Raw genomic sequence first — 16,525 nt, 5'->3', positions numbered from 1 at the left:
TGAAGGATTAGTTAAGAGTCGTTTTGTTAGGAACCAGATCGGACAAATATATCAGAGATCGGAAAATAATCAATAAGATAATAATTGGAGAAACAAGATTTTTATTTCCAAAAGATCGGATTACATCATTTGGGCGATCTCTAGAGATCTGATTACATTGAAGGATTACATCATTTGGGCGATCTCTAGAGACCGATGAAACATCCTATCTAAAGAGTCCTAGGTTTATAACTGATCCCAAGGGTGTCGCCGGTCGGAGCTTAATCCGCTGTCGGAACACTCAATGTGGAGAGAAGCCGAATGAACTTGAGGAAGCAACCGCCAAGGGTCAGCGGAGCATCAGACAAGGTTATGCGATCACCGGGGTCGTAAATTTTCAGTCGAGGAATAAGGAAGTCCATCGGAGAGGGATCAAAAACCACAATCATGGCCGGAACGACCGCCGGAGCAGCTAGAATTGAAAAAGAAAGAAGAAAGAGAGAAAAATCAGATGAAGGAAATGTCTCTGTCATCAGGGGTATATATAGGGGAAAACGGGCATTTATTGCTGAGCAGAAAAACGAAGCGAACGCCTCGGGAATCGAGGGAAAATTAATGCTTTGACCAGACCGAACCAGAGAAAGGGAAAGATCGGAATAATAGATCGGAAGATGGGAGATTAGCATGAGAGATCGGAATAGGAGCGTGTCAAGAAGAGGGATCGGAAGACAAAAGGAATAAGACAAATCCCAAATAACCGTAAATCGAGAATCGAGGTAGTTAAAGCGTTGCGACGAGATCTCCACCGCGCCTAAGAATCGCCACTTAATCTTTGCAGTGCGAGTATGTCATGACAGTCCTGTACATCCCAATCCCCACCGTTGATCTCACTGGTAAGGACAAACCCGGAACCCTTGGATCAAGAGAGAAGACGACAATACCAGCGTCTTTCGCTCTTAGCCCTCAGATCGTTCCGGACGAGAAGATTTGGGACCGTCAGATTGAAAGAAGAAAAGGACAAAAATTCTGAAGAGTGATCTCAGCCATTCATTTTGATTCTCTTTAATTCCTGAACATCCGATCATGTCCTTCGAAATCTTGACCCTCCATCTCCCTCAAAATAAATCCTGACCCTTCATGGGGAGCACCCGATTCCTATAAATACCTGCATGAAAAACTGTTCAAGGGACGGGCAAAAAAGAGAGGTAGTTATTATAGCGGAAGAACTCTGAAACTTGATTCAGTTTGTTACTCTGCTACTTTGAAGTTTTGATTAGAAAGACTTTTGAAACTAGTTTTCTGAAGTGTTTTCTTGAAAAGGATTCTGAATACTGGAACTCTACATTTTCAGTTTGTTCATTATCTGGTCACACTCTCACTTTCAGCCCTTTATCATCTCTGTCTTCATTCCCATTACTCAAGCTCAATTTCATTTCACTCGGTTTTTATCTTAACCTTATTGCATTTTAGCTAAGCACCCTTCAGTTCACAAAGAACATCAGCCCTCAAGCTAATCAGTCTGCTGTCTTATTACTATTTGTCACCCCGTAGTCATTTCAATAGATTTAGCTCCTTACAGGTAAGAGCTCATATTGCCGTTTTGTTAAGTGTTTACGTTTACTTTTCGCATTTTCTTTGCCTTTTTATGCATGTGATTTTCTCCAAGTTCATTTAGTGCCAAAGAACCTTAAAGAATGTTACTCTCGAGTTTTATTTCTTTAGTGATCAGTCTATCATTTTATTAACCTTCGTCGTTTCTGAATGCAAATTTTCTAGTTCCTAGTAGCGTGTAAGTGGTAGGGTAAAATGTAGATAACTGCAACTTACGGGTCTCTTTTAAGAGAGAGAGCCTGAATAACACTTCAGGAAAATAGCCACAATATTAGGTGGCGTGGCGGCAATTCGGCAAGATGCCATAAAGTGGGATAAAACCAAAGTAAAAGAAACAGAATAGATCGGACATTAATAGACACTGGTAAAGTGACCTTAGGGGAGGTCAGCAAAATTTAGTCCAGTTTTTTTTTTATTTTATTTAGTCACAAAATATCAATTAGAAGCCTTACCCCCCCCCCCCCAACACCTTAGAACGTCAGAATCTTTAGCTTTAGGACCTTATGACATGTAGCTGAAATTAAAATTTGGGAGATCGGAAAGATCCCATTAAGGTTCCTGTTAATTTAAAGGGAGATCGGAAGAGGGTTCTTATCCGATTCTCAACTCAAAACTTTAATTAAATAGAGATCGGAGGAGAGTTCTTATCCGGTCTCAAATCAAAATTTTAAATAAATACTTAATAGAGATCGGAGGAGAGTTCTTATCCGGTCTCTAATCAAAATTTTAAACAAATACTTAATAGTGATCGGAGGAGAGTTCTTATCCGGTCTCAAATCAAAATTTTAAATAAATACTTAATAGAGATCGGAGGAGAGTTCTTATCCGGTCTCAAATCAAAATTTTAATAAAACATTAAATAGAGATCGAACGAAAATTCTTATCCGATCCCTAAGCTAAAATTTTTATGAATACTTAAAAGAGATCGGAGGAGAGTTCTTATCCGATTCTCAATCCTAAATTTTAAATACCTCAAGAGAGATCGGAGGAGAGTCCTTATCCGATTCTCACACCAAATCTTAACCTGTACGAAAGATAATCCCAAAACCCAAAAATGATTCACGACGTCAAGTCACTAAGGTTGTCTCATTTACTTATGTATCTGGGTGATCCAAATTTAGTGAAAAATCAAGTGTTCCTTTAGTCAAAAGGATCAACATGTCCATTCAAGCCTTTCTAACTAATGCAAAGTTAAATCTACTTACCCTTATTAAGGGACGAGGTGGGGTGCCTAACACCTTCCCCACCCGTTTACGGACCCCGAACCTAGAATCTCTGTTTTGAAGTGGTTTTATTTCAATTTATCTTCACAAATGGTTTTCTTTAGTTACCCTCAAAACTAAGGTGGCGACTCCTCGCTCTTTCCCACTTCGGTGAGTGATCGTCCAGGCGACCGCAAAATCCCTTGCGACATATGGTATACTCCTTACCCAAAGTGGGCAAGGTTAAGACTGGAGCTTCAGTTAAACGCCTCTTTAACTCATCAAAACTTTCCTGGCACCGATCAGTCCACTGAAATTTTACATTCTTCCTAAGTAGCTTGGTCAGTGGAGATGCTAGCATGGAGAATCCCTTCACAAACCTTCATTAATACCCGGCTAAACAAAGAAAACTCCGAACTTCCGTAACATTTCTAAGTGGCTTCCAATTAAGAATGGCTTCTACTTTGCTAGGATCCACCTGGATACCCTCTGCAGATACAATATGCCTCAAAAATGTAATCTCCTTTAGCCAAAACTCACATTTCGACAGTTTGGCATGCAACTGCTTGTCCCTCAAAGTCTGCAATACTATTCTCAAGTGTTTGTCATATTCCTCTGCATTCTTTGAGTACACCAAAATATCATCAATGAACACCACAATAAACTGGTCCAAATATGGCCTGAAGATAGTGTTCATCAGGCCCATAAAAGCAGCTGGAGCATTAGTCAACCCGAATGGCATTACTAAGAACTCATAGTGGCCATACCGAGTCTTAAAGGTAGTTTTAGGAATAATTTGCTCCTGCACCCTCAACTGGTAGTAGCCCGATCTCAAGTCAATTTTGGAGAATACAGTTGCATTCTTCAACTAATCAAACAAATCATCAATCTGTGGCAGAGGATATCGATTCTTTATGGTCACCTTATTCAACTATCTATAGTCTATGCATAGGCGGAGAGCACCGTCCTTCTTCTTCACAAATAATACTGGTGCTCCCCAAGGTGACACACTGGGGCGGATGAAACCCTTATCTAACAATTCCTGCAATTGCATCTTCAACTCTTACAACTCAGCAGGTGCCATCCTATAAGGAGTGATGGAGATTGGCTCTACACCAGGCATAGTCTCAATTTCAAACTACACCTCTCTTTCCAGAGGCAATCCCTGTAATTCTTCCGTAAAGACATCTGAAAAATCCCATACCGTAGGAATATCTTTAAGATCTGGACTCCCCACCTGGGTGTTTATCACATGAGCTAGATAAGCTTCACATCCCTTTCTAATCATCTTGCTAGTAAGTATAGCTGAAATGATGTTGGATGGCAATAACTACCTCTCCCCGTATATCACTACGTTCGCATACTCGAGAAGACCAAAAGTGACTGTCTTCAGTCTATAGTCGATCATGGCATGATACCTAGCTAATCAATCCATGCCCAAGATGATATCATAATCTCGGAAGGGCATGTTAATTAAGTCTGACAGGAATGTATGTCCTTGGATCACCAAAGGAGAATCCTTATACAATTTGTTCACCCTAACCTCTTGCACTAAGGGACTAGTCACTAGCACATCATAATCCATTTTAAAGCAAGGAATGGCCACAGAACATGCAATACTGGCACTAGCATAAAAATGTGTAGAACCAGGGTTAAATAACATATATACATCTCTACCAAAGATGGAGAAAGAACCAGCCACAACATCTGATATCTCAGCTTCCTCCCTTTGGCACATGGTGTACACCCTGGCTAATGCACCACTCTGCTCTGGTTGGCTCGCTGTGCCCTGGCTGCCAGAAGTGTTACCTCTACCCCTGCCTCGACCTCTACTAGCTATCTATTGTCCTCTAAAAATAGAACCTTAAACAGATCCCTCAGTGGTGGTAGGTGGCCCAAACCTGCGAGCACTAGTGCAATCTCTAGCAAAATGCCTACTTCTATCACAGTTGTAATAGGTTCCTATGGACTTATAACATACTCCTCCATGATTCCTGCCATAGGTTTCACAGGTACGAGTAGGAAAGGAACCCCTAGATGTCTGCTGTCTGGATCTAGGTGGCCTCTGCCCTGAGAATCTTCCCCTACTAGATCCTCTGTTACTTGGTCCCCCAAAGCTCTTTCTCTTACCCGAATTGTTACTCAGACTCTGACCTACAGGCTTACTGCTCTTCTCTTTTTCAATGGTTACCTTCTCAGATGCCCCTTCCAGTTCTATCCTTTCCGATTCAAGGGCCTGTGATATCAACCCAGAGAAGTTGTCATGTCGAAACCCAACCACTCTCAAACTAGGCCTCAAACCGGCCTCAAACCTTTTGCATTTGTCTCTACTGGTAATGAGTAGGCTTCCAGCATAGTGGCTGAGGCAGGAAAAGTCTCTCTCATACTCGGCTACAATCCTATTCCCTTACTTCAAACTAAGAAACTCCTGTAGCTTCATATCTACATATGTGTCAGGAATATACTTCTGTCTAAATTCTCTTAGAAAGTCATCCCATGTCAATACAGTGGGCTCAACCAAACTGTGAGGAATGGTCTTCCACCACTCATATGCATCTCCATGCAATAGAGAGACCAAGTATTCAAACTTCAAATTATCCATTCTAACCATTGCTTAGCTTCCAATGGGTCCACTGTACCCTTGAACTCTGTTGCCCCATACTTCATTAACTTTTCATATTGTCTGGCTGGGGATGGTGGTTGCACTGGAGGTGCTTACACAGAAGCTTGGACTGGTATATTGTCAGCCATTTGCTGAAATAGTGTAGCTATCTGCTGAGCGAACTAAGCAGAAAAATGCATAAGCGGGACGGGTGTAGCTGACCCACTGGCATTCTGAGGAGCTAGGGCCTCCCCCTGTACCTCAGCTGCTACTGATTGCTCTACTGTGTGATCCTGTGTGATCCCCCTCTTCCATATTGAATCACAAAGAATTCTACTCCCTAGACAACCAACACAAGGAGATTTCTCTCCATTAGTCCATATTTATGATGTAATGCACTATATGTATCAATTAATGATAGTTGAGCAGTTGTACTTATCAAATTTTTTCAAACATGTTATTTCAAAACTTGTATAAAAATCAAAGCTCTGATACCACTAAAACATATCACACCTTATCCCTGGTAAGGCCTGATATGTTCCCGTAGCATACGTAATGAATTACCAAACTCCACCTACCGATAACCCATTAGTTATGCTACAAAGGATTTTAAAACAAATCATAGCTTTTTATCTTATCAATTCTTTTGCGGAAAACTGCATAAGAACAGTTAAAATTCCATGTAAACATTCATTGGAAATAATGATAGACTAAATATTGTAAAAGTTACATTTTCATAAGTCTCAAAGTAAAATACAAAATAGTTACAAACTCAAAATGTGATAGCAATGCAATGCTTTTAAATACAAACTGCTCAATGCCCGTACATCCATACATATAGGTACACAATACATCAAAAGCAAATTACAGGGGTATACCTACAATATATGCCCACAATCAAAACCAAAATGTTGCTCCCAAGTCTCTCACTCAGCAGCCTTCTCCTTTCCCTTTCCTGCTATAGCATAAATAAGCTATCGCTAAGTATATCACTCAGTGGTGCACAACTAATAACTTTAAAACTTAAAATAAAGTAAAACTAGTCAAGGCATAATAAATCACATCTTTCTTAAGCATTTAAAACATCATGATAGTTCATAAGAGCCATTTATTGGAATAACATTTCAAATGAGAAATCTCACTTCATAAATCACAATTCACAAAGCATTAATGTTGCCAACGTCAACACACAGTTTAGGCTATGACATAAAATTTCACGATCAGTGCCGTGTTGTACACCACGACAAAGCAATCTCAACCTCACTAACCGTTATTAATGAGGGAAGGGCTAGCTAGCTAGCTAATGAGTACTCATGTAGTCTTACCCCACTAATCGTTATTAATGGGAGACATAATCAATATCAATTATCAACCCCAATTAGTCGTTACTACTGGGAAGTTCCGAAAGGGACTGTCATGCTAACTATGGTTTCAAAACAGTTTCCAAAAATTTCCCACTCAGCAATCACATTTATAAACCAATAAACACATTTAAATTCATCATAATATCCAAATAAAGGTGGCAACACCCAAATTTCTCAAATGTAAGAGAAAAACCATATTTTAGTCAAAGTAAACTTGTTCAAAGCAAACTCATTCAAATAAACACATTCCAAATAATTTACAAGTTTAAAAACAAAGAAAATGTTAGTTGTGCATAAACTTTTAATGCTCTCCTTTCTCTTTACTCACTATTCCTTATCCGTTCCAACTTCTTTTTCTACTGAAAATGCACAAATAGAATACCTCAATACGAATCTCAATTGCTGCCAAAAACTTATTACATGCATGTCTAATGCATCCCAAGTTAGCTTTGTAAATTTTAGAAAATTTTGGTTTTGGACAACTTGGTGCCCCAATCTTTAAACCCAATTTTTACCTAGTTTCGATCAAAATTTGGTGAGGTGTTCTTCATGAAAATTGTTCATTTGGGTCTTAACTTTATTTTCCTTTTTGAATCGCCTAATTCGGAGCTGTGTAGCTTAAGTTATGGCCAAAACACGGTTACTGTTTACATCACTGTTCATCCTACAGTTTCTGTTCTGGCAGATTTATCGATCCAACTTCGTTCAGCAATTTGATCAAGTTAAGTCCATAATTTGGTCTAATGTTCTTCATATGAAATGTTCTACTATGTCTTAGGTTTCCATCGGTTCAAGAATCACCTAAATCAAAGTTTTCTAGAGAAAGTTATGGCAATGCAAATTTTACTATTCATATAGTAAATCTGCAGATTTCCTGATTTCTGCAGATTCGGTGATTCAAATTTGCTTAGCAATTTGATTGAGTTAAGTCCATAATTTGGCCTCAAGTTCTTCATATGAAATGTTTCACTATGTTTTAAGTTTCTATCGGTTCAAGAATCACCTAAATCGGAGTTTTCTAGAGAGAGTTATGGCTATGCAAATTTTACTATTCATATAGTCAAGTTCTGTAGGTTCTAGAATTTTGTCTCTAAGTTCAAGCCAAGTTTTAGGCAATTTCTGGGCAGTTTCTGGGTTGGGTATCTTCATTAAAATTCTAGCCATATGTCTTAAGTTTCATTTCCAATTAGTTTCACACCAATTGGAGTTGTGTAGCTCAATTTATGGGCTGTCAAACACACTGAACTAAGTGTGCAAATTCTGCCCTAGGTGCCAATTTTTATTTCTTCAATTATTCCCACTAACCAACCTCAATTCACATTTAATTCACCCAAAATGACTATAATTTAGCATTGACATATCAATGGCACTTCCTAGCACAAACCCCACAATTTTCAAACACCAAAGTTTACAATTTTCCCTAATCCTACCATTTCATTACCTCCATTCATCAACCCAATGTTAATTCAAACTAAATAAACCTTAAATGATCATAATTTAACACTACACACTCCAATTTCACTCTCTAGCACCAAAGCTCCAATTTTCCATGAACCCTAATCTCCCATAATTAAATTTATACAGATTTCATGCAATTTCTTTACTCTAATCATGCACACTACTTCAACTAAGCTTGATTTCATTATCATTTTCATTAAAATACATCAAACCCTAATTTTTCTCCAATTTGGCCAAAACCCTAGTTTAGGTTCCATGAATGTTTCCTTTCAATTCCTCATGAAATTTCATCATAAGTTAACTTCATTCAAAGCTTATACAACTAATCTAACATGAAAAGAAACTTACCTCAAGTGATTTCTTTCCAACTTCAATTTTTCTTCCAATTTCTCTTGCTCTACTTGCTCCAATGCCTCAATCAAAGTTCTCTTTAATCTTTTCTTTTAGTGGGTTATGGGATTTATGAAGGGAATTCAAGTGAATCAAGACTTGAAAAGGAAAACATTGGTGGAAGAAGATAGGAAAAGAAGAGAAAAGAAGAGAGAGGGAGAGTGAAGAGGGGTGGCGGCACATAGGGAATAAAAGGGAGGGGTTTGTCTTCTTTCATACCCATTTTGTTTCTTTTAATTAATTAATTAAGTTTAATTGTCAAAAGCCCATTTGTCCCTTAAATTTTTATTAGGTAAAAAATGGAATTTAAATTCTAGATTTTTGCCTCTTTTATTTTCTTTTCACTTTTACTCTAATTTTTCCCTCAATATTTCTTCATAATTCAATATTTTATTTTTATTTTCATTTAATTAAATTGACATTTGGTCAAAAATCAACTCTTGAAGTGAATTGACCAAAATGCCCCTTAACGAGTCATAATCCCTTTTTTACAATATACCCATTGAGTTCTTTTATTTTTGGGTCACTTGAATTTTTATTATGTCTACCTCAATTAAATTTTCTATTTATTTTTGGTCCTTAAGGTGTTTTTGAATAGTACTAGTCACGAACTAAAAATGGTACTATTCATAACTAGGAGGTTCGGGGTGTTACAACGATAATGTTTTGATGGTCATGTTAAGAAGGAGATATAGGAAGAATCATCCATAGTGAATGGTTTGTGTTTCATAAAATGAGTAGTAGGTTAGTACTATAGTATGATACTATATGGTGGATGTGCTAGTAGAAACCAATCACAGAGTTAGAATTTTGAAAGTAATGGAGTCAGAAATCAAGTTAGAATTAAGAAATTATAAAAAATTGTATTTCCATATTCCTGGAGTGAAAGAATTTAGCTTTGATGATGACAGGAGTATAGCTCTATACGATCTAGTATCAGCCATAAGTGTCAAAAAGATGTTAAAGTATGGCTGTCAAGGTTATGTGGCACTAATAAGGGATACATCTATTGAAGGTACTTGTGTGGAAAATCTACCTATTGTTAGGGAATTTATGGATGTTTTTATTGAGGAGCTTCCTAGGATGCCACCTTATAGGGAGATTGAATTCTACATAGATACTGTGTCAGGTATAATCCCCATTTCTGTACCACCCTACAGGATGGCACTAGCAGAGTTAAAAGAATTGAAAAAATAGTTGCAGGAGCTTTTGGACAAGGGCTTTATCAGGCCCAAGCACATCACCTTGTGGTGCTCCTGTTTTGTTTGTAAGGAAGAAGGATAAGTCATTGACATTGTGCATTGACTATCGACAAGCTGAATAAGGTAACAGTTAAGAATAAGTATTCATCCCTTCGGATTGATGACTTATTGGACCAGCTTCAAGAAGCAAGATACTTTTTTGAGATTGACCTATGATCAGGCTATCATTAGCTAAGAATAAGGAGTGAGAATGTGCTAAAAATAGCATTCAAGACTAAGTATAGTCACTATGAGTTCTTAATGATGTCGTTTGGACTCAGTAATGCACCAGCAGCATTTATGGATTTAACGAACAGGGTGTTTAGGTCATATCTAGATTGCTTTGTCATTGTTTTCATAAATGACATTTTAGTATATTCTCAGACTGAAAAAGAACATGCTTGGCATTTAAGGATGGTGTTGCAGACCTTGAGGAAAAATCAGCTATATGCTAAGTTTTCCAAGTGTGAGTTCTAACTGATAAGTATTTTATTCTTGTGATATGTGGTCTCTAGTGAAGGCATTCAAATGGATCCCAAGAAAATTGAAGCAGTAACTAATTGGCTTAGGCCTACTATAGTCACTGAGGTATGAAGTTTTCTAGGCCTAGCAGGTTATTACAGGCGCTTTGTACAGATCTTTTCTAGGATAGTAGCTCCTCTAACATGATTGACTTAAAAGAATGTCCTATTTTTCTGGTCAAATGAGCATGAGGAAAGCTTCCAGAAGCTTAAGAACTGTTTAATTTTAGCTCCTATGTTAACTTTGCTTGTGAGTGGAGAAGGGTATATGGTATACTATGATACTTCTAGAGTTGAATTAGGGTGTGTTTTGATGTAGCATGGTAAAGTGGTAGCTTATGCTTCAAGACAGTTAAAGAAGCACGAGCAGAACTAACCCACTCATGATCTGGAAATGACAGCTGTTGTTTTTGCACTAAAAATCTAGAGGCACTACCTGTATGATGAGGTGTGTGAGATATACATCGACCATAAAAGCTTGAAGTATATCTTTCAATAGAGGAATTTAAATTTGAGGTAGAGGAGATGGATGAAGCTTCTGAAGGACTATGACTGCATCATCCAATACCACCCAGGTAAAGCAAATATAGTAGCGGATACTTTGAGTAGAAAATCTTCTGGCAGCTTAGCACATATGTCAGCAGAGAGGAGACTGTTGATTCAGGAGTTGCATGGGTTGATGGATCAGGGTTTGATCTTGGACATAACTAATTCAGGTGCACTTTTGGCATATTTCAAAGTAAGGTTGGATCTGCAGGATCGAATTAGGGTTTCCTAATACAGAGACCTACAATTAATGTAGATTGTGAAAAGAGTATAGCAAGGGAAACACTATGAATTTGGGTTTAATGGAGATTGTACCCTTGTGCAAGGCTCTGGAGTATGTGTGCTAGATGTGGATAACCTAAGAAATGAATTTATACAAAAGGCACACTATATACCCTACAGTGTTCACCCAAGATCTACAAAGATATACCATAATGTGAAAGATAAGTATTGGTGGAATGGCATGAAGAGAGATATAGCAGATTTTATGTTCAAGTGCTTAACTTGTCAGAAAGTAAAGTTTGAACACCAAAGGCTGTTAGGGAAGTTATAGGAGATCCCCATCTCAGAGTGGAGTGGGAAATTATCACCATGGACTTTGTGACTGGGTTACCTTATACTACTCGAGGGTATGATTCTATATAGGTGATTGTGGATCGTCTGACCAAGTCAGCTCATTTTTTACCTGTACCAACCATATATTCTATTGTTCAGTATGCAAGGTTGTACATCTATGAGATAGTCAAATTGTATGGGATCCCTGTTTCCAGAATATCTAATAGAGGGCCTCAATTCACTTCTCTGTTCTAAAGGAAACTTCAGAAAGCACTTGGCACACAGCTAAATTTTAATACGGCTTTCCACCCATAGACAGATGGACAGTCTGAAAGGAGAATTTAGATATTAGAGAACATGCTTCGCATGTGCATCATGAATTTTGGAGGTCAATGGGATGATCAGCTACTGCTAGTAGAGTCTACTTATAACAACAGCTATTATTCTAGTATTAGAATGACACCCTATGAGGCATTATATAGCAAGAAGTGTAGGTCTCCAATTGCTGTCCCTCTATGCTGGACAGCAATTGGAGAGGCAAAAGTACATGATTTAGATCTAGTGTAGTACACTTTAGAAATGATTTATTTGATCAGGGAACGTTTAAAGATAGCTTTTAGCAGATAGAAGAGTTATGCAAATCTGAGGAGGAAAGGTGTAAAATTTGTAGTAGGTGACTATGTGTTCTTAAAGGTCTCTCCTATTAAAGGGGTTATGAGATTTAGAAAGAAAGGCAAGTTGACACCCCGTTACATAGGACCTTTTGAGATCATGGACGGAGTGGGAGCAGTTGCCTATCAGTTGGAGTTGCCATCAAATTTTTATCATGTCCACCCAGCATTACATATTTCCATGCTCAGAAGTATATTCTCGATCCTTCTCATGTGCTACAACTAGTTACAGTGGAGTTAAATGAGGATTTAACCTTCGAGGAGTAGTTAGTAGCCATAGTGGACTATCAGATGACACAGCTTTGATCAAAGTAGATCCCTATAGTTAAAGTCTTGTGGAGGAGCCAATCTGTAAAGGAATACATCTGGGAGTCAGAGCGAGATATGCGTAGTAAGTACCTGTACTTGTTTAATATATAATTATGTATTTTTATTCTACCTTGTGTAAAATTTAAGGACAAATTTTTTTATAAGAGGGAAAGAATGTAATACCCCAAATTTTTAAATAATTATTTTGTGTTGATACTGATGAATGCATTAATATAATTGTTTAGGTTATTAGAATTAGTATTTTTCTTCCGCCCAGCCACTGTAGTGATATCTGGTGAATTTGTGAGTAGATATTGATTTTATTTATAATTTCAATATTATTATATATTCAAGGCATGCCCAAGCATTTACTTATAAATATATATGTATAGCTAAATCTTAAGCACAATTTGTATTGTATCTTTATTTGATAAAATTATTATGGGTGTCGCCTTAAGGTAATTTGGAGCTATGTGCATGTATCGGCGTGTGTGTGGTGTGATATTGGATATGGGTAAGATGGGTAGAACGGCTAGAGCTTGATTCACTGAGACCCAATCCTTTTTGTAGATAAGTCGAGGTGAGTACGGCCTTTAGTTGATCTTGCTGACCCCCCATTTGGATTATTAAGAGAAAATCCAGCTTGAGTTGATTTCGCTATCAGGTATTAGTTTAAGAGAGCTATATATGAGATCAGCTCTCATATTTATATACAGTGGTATGACATACAGGTATGTGAGTACTACAAATTATCTTTTGTGCGAGTATTATTTGAATTTGGTTGAATATATTTGTATATGTTGCATTTCATACTTAGGGATGCATTAGCCTTAGATAATTATAGAAATTGTATTTAAAATCAATATCTTACTCTATGAGTCGAGCGCTCACTCTTGTTCAACTATTTTTCCTCAGGTAATAGGAGAATTCTTTGAGTTTAACCTGCTTTCATCCTCGCAGGTTTACCAAAAGCAGATTTATTACGTTTTTATTTCTTTGTTTATATTTTAGAAACTCCACATGTACCATTAGTGTATTAAACTTTCTGGGACTATAATAACTTATTCTGTTGGATGTTGTAAAGGTTATTATGTGGTTGTGCTTGGATGAGGAAGCTGAGCTCCTATTAGATTATATGTATTTCTTTGGGGATTATGAGGGTGAGCTGAGCTTCTCAAATTGAGATATATTATGATTACAGGTTGGGTGAGGTATTGCTCCCCCATTGGGTAGCCTAATTTATAATCGAACTCTGTCCGTTTATTTTCTTGAAATTGGATTATAATTATGGGCCTTATAGTTGGGTTAGGAATAGTTATGCTTACTTCAGGTTTTGGCGGCCTTATACTGACCCAAGTGTTCGTACCGGTCCGGCCCAGAATTTGAATTGTGACAATATATATATATATATATATATGCATTCCCGTAATACTGCCATGTGATACTCTCTTTGAAGAATTACCACGTGTCACTTTCCATAAATAACTTTTTTTATACTAATTATTATTTAATTTTTTATTCCTTTTTTATTATTTACATTACTACCTTAATTTTTATGATTTAAAAGATTATTTTCTTTAAAATTTGATTTTTAAAAAATCTCTTCTGATTCCAAATACCCTATAATATTAGAAAAAGCCTATTGAATTTTAAAAAATAGTGACTTATGCTAGAATTATTTTAGAGATAGTGTAACTACACCCCGAAATAATATTTTAATTATCCATCATTTTATTATTTTTTCAACGAAAATTTTTTCCTATTTTAGTTAATAATTAAATTTTTATGCATAAATCATTATTCAATTATATTTTTATATAGTCGTAGAATTTTAAAGATAAATGATAAATATAATTATAATTAACTACAAATAAAATTGATTGAAAAAATAAGTTATAGTATTAAAATTATAATTATATCTTTATAAAATTTATTAGATTAATAGAAATAATGATATACATATATTGTTTATTTATTTAAAAATTTAATTTTTATGAAATTTTTATATTTTATATCGTAAATTTATGTAAAGTGATAACAATTTTTTGAAAAATTATTTTACAAATCTATTTTTTTTTTTATAATTATTTCATTGTCTTCAATTATTATAAAATTATTACTTCTCTAATTATAGAATATAATTAATTTAATTTCATTAAATTTTCTTCATTTTTTTATTATAATTATTCAATTGCTTTCAATTGCGATAAAATTATTAATTCCCTAGGAAAAAAAATTTTCTTCTCATATTTTGTTCTTTAATTCTTTCTCCAACTTGTTTAATTTTGTTGTTTTTAATTAATATTTATTAGTCTCGGTTATCAAAAATTATTTATTATATATTTCTACTAATTCTTTATTACTGATTCTCTATAATATTAGAAAGAATCCGTTAAATTCTAAAAGATATTGACTTGTGCCAGAATTATTTTAAGAATAATGTAACTACACTTCAGACTAATATTTTGATTATATATCATTTTATTATTTTTTTAACAAAATTATTTTCCCATTTTAGTTAATAATTATATAATTTTAATAGAAATTATTTCTCAATTCTCAATTATATTTTTATATAGTCGTAAAATTTTAAAAAAAGATATGATTATAATTACAAGTAAAGTTAATTGAAAAAAAAAGGTATTTTATCAAAATCATGAGTATATTTTTGTAAAATTTATTAGATTAATAGAAATGATGATATACATATATTATATATTTATTTAAAATTTATTTTTTATGAAATTTTTATATTTTATGTCATGAATATATATAGAGCGATAATAATTTTTGTGAAAAATTTATTTTACAAAAAATATATCATATTAGTAGGAAAATAGTTTTAACACTTTGCAAAATTATAAAGATATAATATTTTTTAAAATAATATAATAAAATATTATTTTTAATTAATAATAATGTAATATATTTTTATTATTATTAATTTAAATAATTCAATTTATTTTTATTAATTTAAAATAATTTTTTATTATATTAATTACGAAAATATTATATTTATCTATAATTGAAAATAATATTATTTTTTTTATTAATCTAATATATTTTCTGTAAAGTACTAAAAAAATAAATATTACTTTATATAAATTTATAAGATAAAATATAAAAATTTATAATATTAAAATTATTTTTGTGAATAAAGTAATTATTATATTTTAAATAAAGTAATCATAAAAATTATAATTAATTTATATATTAAAAAAATTAAATAAGATATTTTAATTAACTATACCATAAATTAATTAAAAATTACTAATTACAAAAAAATTATATTTATATATAATTGAAAATAATATTATTTTTTTAATTAATCTAATATATTTTTGTAAAGTACTAAAAAAATAATATTATTTTTATATATAATTGAAAATAATATTATTTTTTAATTTATTATATTTTCTGTAAAGTACTTAAAAAATAAATATTACTTTATATAAATTTATAAGATAAAATATAAAAATTTCATAATATTTAAATTATTTTTTAATAAAGTAATTATTATATTTTAAATGAAATAATCATAAAAATTATAATTAATTTATATATAAAAAAATTATATAAGATATTTTAATTAACTATACCATAAATTAATTAAAAAATTATTAATTATAAAAAATATTATATTTATATATAATTGAAATAATATTATTTTTTTTATTAATCTAATATATTTATTTAAAGTACTGAAAAAATAAATATTACTTTATATAAATTTATAAGATAAAATATAAAAATTTCATAATATTTAAATAATATTATTTTTTTAATTAATCTAATATATTTATTTAAAGTACTAAAAAAATAAATATTACTTTATATAAATTTATAAGATAAAATATAAAAATTTCATAATATTTAAATTATTTTTCTGAATAAAATAATTATTATATTTTAAACAAAATAATCATAAAAATTATAATTAATTTTTATTTGAAAAAGTTAAATAAGATATTTTAATTAACTATATCATAAATTAATTAAAAAATTACTATTATAATAGATGAAAATTTATTACATTAAATAAGAAAAAATTTAATAAAAATTAATTTAATAATAAT

The sequence above is a fragment of the Hevea brasiliensis genome, chromosome 16, assembly GCF_030052815.1.
Source record: "Hevea brasiliensis isolate MT/VB/25A 57/8 chromosome 16, ASM3005281v1, whole genome shotgun sequence".
Lineage (NCBI taxonomy): Eukaryota > Viridiplantae > Streptophyta > Magnoliopsida > Malpighiales > Euphorbiaceae > Hevea > Hevea brasiliensis.
This window is presented reverse-complemented; position numbering follows the sequence as displayed.